This window comes from Ranitomeya variabilis, chromosome 2, assembly GCF_051348905.1.
Source record: "Ranitomeya variabilis isolate aRanVar5 chromosome 2, aRanVar5.hap1, whole genome shotgun sequence".
In the NCBI taxonomy this organism is placed as follows: Eukaryota; Metazoa; Chordata; class Amphibia; order Anura; family Dendrobatidae; genus Ranitomeya; species Ranitomeya variabilis.
This window is the reverse complement of record NC_135233.1, coordinates 1,035,609,557-1,035,614,589: the sequence shown is the minus strand read 5'-3', so window position 1 is coordinate 1,035,614,589 and position 5,033 is coordinate 1,035,609,557. Positions and strand designations below refer to the sequence as shown.

Genomic DNA, 5,033 nt, shown 5'->3' with positions numbered 1-5,033 from the left:
TTTCTTGAAATCCCATCCACTATGCTGTAACATCTGGACGCTTTGGGTTGGACTTGTAGATGGACGCAGCGTAAAACCCGCAGCGTTTACTGACCGTGTGCACCTGTTCTAAGAGAGGCCCTATTGAAGTAATTATGTAATCCAGAGATGAGAAAAATAGGCAATAATATATTTTCATAGACTTAAGGCCCATTACCTCTCTCTTTAATATGTATACATTTGGGTAAAAGGTGTATAACAGTCACGACAGCTAATGTTCAAAAATAGAAAATCCTTATGTTAGTATTAGTATATGGCACCTTTAATTAAGAATGAATAAGAGGAGCTCAGGTGCAATAGTTTAGGTGCAATGTACTAATACTGACATAAGGATCTTGTATTCCTGAACACTAGTTGACATGACTTTTAGACATATTTTAAAGAGGGTGGTAATGGGCCTTAAATCTATGAAAAGATATAATTACTGCTAGGCCCCCCCTGAGGAGATGTATCCTCGAAAGCTAAAATTTGGATGGGCACACAGGCCATGGGCATTGGTGCAGTAGATGGGTGAGGCACACAGGACACAGACAGCAGATTTATTGGAAGCAGTAGACATCTTGTAGACCACAGACAGGTAGCAGATTTAATGGAAGCTACAGGCAGACAGGAGACGTCCTGAAGACCGCAGACTGGTAGCATAGTTACTGGAAGCCACAGACAGACATGACTAACAGGTAGCAGAGTTATTGGAAACTGCAGGCAGACAGAAAACATCCTGGAGACCGCAGACAGGTAGCAAGGTTACTGGATTCTGCAGGCGGACAGGAACAGTACATTGACAAACTGAAAATCTTAGGAACTCTGATGTCTTAATAACAAGACCCAGGTGTGTGTCTTGGTGAGCCTTATATAGGAATGGGCTGAGGATCACATGAGATCACATCAGGCCATCTGCAAAGCCTGACATGAAGCACAACAGAGTTTAGCAGACCGGGATGAGGAGAGCAAAGAATGGATCTTTGACATATTGCTTAACAATTACATTGCCATTTTAGGTTGGCTTCGCCATCGATCAGACAGCAAACTGTTCAGTGGCAAAAGTCATACTTTACTGTGGAATGTGGAGACAATACCACTTTTATCTTCTATGGTCTCACACACTGCACTCAATGAGTATTGTGTACTGAATAGAGGCAGCATCAGTTTCTGATTTTGTGATCATCTGGATGCTAGTTACAGGATGAAGCTTCTGTATCTAACTTGCTCCAGAAGTGATAATCATCACCACAAAAGGACCAAATTTACCCATAACAAGTCATAGAAAAAAAAAGTAAAAACATTAAAACATTTTTAAATATATATATTTATAAAAATAATCCCTTAAAGGAGTATTCTTATGTTATTAAATTGCACCAGTTAGACAGTGTGAAAATAAGCAACTCTGCAATGTATTTGCTTTTTCTATTTGCTGTCATTCTCTTGCTTTGAGAGCTTTTATCATACAACGTGAACAGCATGTTTCCAAGGAGCTGAGCTTGACAAAGCATGAACAAATGCATGGTAGTTCTAATCAATAAGAGTTAACTCCTAACATCCCAGTCAGCTCTCTCCTAGTCAGCTCTCACGCTCCGTTCCTGACCAAGGTACTGTTATCACTTCTGTTGAATTACAGTCGCCCAGTCCCCAGCATCATCAGCATCCAGAGCAGTTATTCTAATCACAGCTCTCACTTTCCTGAGAAGAGTGCTTGTTTAAAGGTCCTGTTATCTGTAAATGCACAGTAAATATAGTGTTAACAATATAACATTTTGACTCACAATGCTGAAAGACTGTTAATATGTTGTAGCAGGACAGAGCTCCTGACCAAAGTTGTTACACAAGTATGAGTGTCCGCCAGATCAAGCAACCAGAAAATGAAACCGCAGAGCTGCGAGTTGTTCAAAAAGCAACTTAAGAATTCCCCTTAAACACCTCCTAAAATTTTTTAAAGCTTTAGCTGTAACTTTGACTTAATTATAATTAGCCTAACTTTAGAAAATGGCAAAATGGCTGTTCAATATTACTGCACATCATATCTAAACTACCTTGTCTAGTCACAGATTTGGTCACTCACCTAGGAACATTCAAGCCAAATCCACTGTTATCATGGCCACCAAGGCGTCATTGACATGGCATTTCAAGGTTTTCAGAGGGACTTGTGGGGATGTCAATAACGCCTCTTTTAGGGTTGTTTTGGCGGAATCAGCTTGAATGTTCTTGGAGGAATTGCTGACTCTAGGATTTGTCACAGAAATGTAAACATTTAATGACCAGATAATTTTTTATTTTCTTTCTTCCCCTTACTTACAGAGCCAAACTTTTTTTGCCGTTCAACATACAGTTTAAACATTTTTATATTTTTATATACTGGACACTTTTGGACATGATAATATGAAATATATTTATTTTTTTGGGACATGATAATATGAAATATATTTATTCTTTTTAGCCTTCTGAATGGAGGAAATTGTGTGATTAAAACTTTTATATATTCACTAGAGTTGCTGTGCATCAATATGTGGAGGATCGTATTCAAGTCGAATTACTGAAAATTTGCAGTTTCACACCAATTGAAATATTTTGAGAATTTGATTCACAGTTTGCTAAAGAAAAAAAATCTTGCAAAGCACCATTTCCTACACTGCTGAAGCATCATAGAGCAGGCAAACATAGTTTTGCATTGCTGGTGGACTTCCCATAATTTCATGCAGCTATGACATCTAGCGGATTATCACACCTTATACAGTGGTGGTCAGTACCTGGGGTATAACAGATCAGAGGTTCCCAGTGGATCACAACTTGTCCGATAGAGTCATTTTCTATCTCCAAAGTCACTGGGTAAGTCTCTCTCTTCTGTTGAGTGTAAGGTCTAATGGTCAGTGGGGTCCTCTGCCTCTTGCCTGTAAAGTGTCAACACTAATGTTCAAAGTGGTCCTCTCACTCTCCTGTAGAGAGTAAACTGCTCTAAAGAAAATATAATGAAAAATAAATAAAAAAATTAAATCAAATTCACCACAAATGTCAATAGTGAAACATGATTTCTCTGAGCGCATTGATACCATTAGGAAAGCAGGTGCTAAGATTGCAGATCCAGAACGCTTCATGGGTCAAATGGTGTCGCCTGATGTCTCCTCCTTTCAAGGTGCTTGTCACCCTTTCGATGCCGAATGCCTTGAAGGAATCCATTCAGTGATCATGATGAGTAATAAAATGTTTGGACGCACGAGAAACCATACAGTATGGACTAGTGGGAGAAGAGATGTCAGATAAATGTTCAGAAATACATACCTTCAAACTCTTAGTTGTAAAACCTATATATATTTTATTGCAACTAACACAAATTATAATATAAACTACATTATGAGAGATGCAGTTAGTAAAATTGCTAATTTTATTGCTATCCATTGTAATTCTCACACCAATAGGTATTTGTAGAATGTTGACAAGTTCTACAACGATTATCCCCGAATTTATAAAAACCAGGAACATTTAGCCAGGTTTTTTTGGGATTTGTTGGAAGAAAACAAACTTGGAGAAAGTATGTTGCCCAGAGTAATTGCTTTTTCAGCTATGGTTTGACATCCTGCTTGTAATAAATGAGAAAGAATGGGGTCCTCATAGAGGATGGGGAGATGTTTAAGAGTTATAGATTTAATATGATTAAATGTAGGACTGTAACGTGTAACATTACGAGGTTCACCAGTGAAGGTGAGTATTTCGCGGCAATTGAGACCCCTCTGAACTCCAAAAAAATAAATTATCAAATGAAAAAATGCCATGCGGAATCGAGGTCTACAACACATTTGAATTTGAACTTCTAAAGATCTGCTTATCTTTAATGCACACTGCAACACTGAAATTTAAACTACAAGAAGTCATTCAATTATGGAAATCACAGGATTAAATTAAATTATTTTGCCAATTTGGACTCATTTTAATAGCAAAGAGAAATAGGTCTTATAAGAGGACAAAAGTCTTACATAACTTACTAGTTAAACACAATTTAGAGCACCATGCAATAGATTATCACTTATATTGGCAAAATTGCATTTATGCCATCGGGTAAAATAGTGAAGAAATGTAGAAGTGGGGAACAGAGCGCACAATAGAGTGATACCCTATGGAAGGAGAGTAGGTAAGCACTTGGTTATTGCTCGCTTGGTGGAGGTGTGACAGGCACAACTATGTATGCATGAAGAAAAACAACTGCTGTCCCATGGCTGGTAGATAAAAGAGGAAGTTAAACCGCACCCTACAAACACAAATTCTCTGTGGACAAAAGGGCGCACGTCAACACCAGGGGGTCCAGCCCAGATAAAAATCCATATCCAAAAAAGTAAAAGAGACAGCGCCACAATGGACAGTGAAAAAATAGCTTACATTTTACTCTGCCTCCTGCGGCGACGTTTCGGTCAGAAGACCTTTATCAAGCACAGTACACAAGATTTCAACCACCATTATATACCCTAAGTACCTCCCCCTACTTAGCAAAGCACCAATAGGGATACAGCACAACAATAGAAAAAACACATTATAACAAAAAACCATATATAAATATACAAAACCATTCAATTTGAGTAGCCGTCATGTTATCATCCCATCTAACAAAGAACTGCTAATCCCGATCGCTCTTATACCACTTCCCAGCACCAAACAGCAGAGCACATTCCCCACCGTAAAGATGTAAACAAATACTGTCCCACCTATCATAGCAGGGCTTCTGCGGTTACCGTAGTGATTACCACCCCTATAAGTGTGTCCTGTAAAAGCCGTAGTTTAATCACAACGCCAGGCTGTATATCATGTGACTGTATCGCCCCATCATGCAGCGTGCAAACTTGCACAAGTCCAGTCCGCTCACACATCATCTGAGGGGCCATCTTCATTGCGCATGCTCCAAACACAGGTAATATCCGTACGACTTTATATCCGGAGCCGCAATGCGCATGTCTTGGATCTTCATTAGACATCCATATAATTATTTCAACTGCGAATCTATTCTCCCATGACTC

The 5,033-nt window shown here is 38.9% G+C and overlaps 1 long non-coding RNA gene across 1 annotated transcript; it reads right to left on the bottom strand.

Moving 5' to 3' along the window:
- Positions 1-1,292: 1,292 nt before the first annotated feature.
- LOC143810167 (uncharacterized) lies at positions 1,293-3,260 on the bottom strand. The gene is made up of 3 exons (XR_013222681.1): positions 3,081-3,260; positions 2,781-2,985; positions 1,293-1,749 (listed from the first exon to the last, which is right to left on the bottom strand). It is a non-coding gene; the product is annotated as an uncharacterized LOC143810167 (long non-coding RNA).
- Between the last annotated feature and the right edge of the window lie 1,773 nt (positions 3,261-5,033).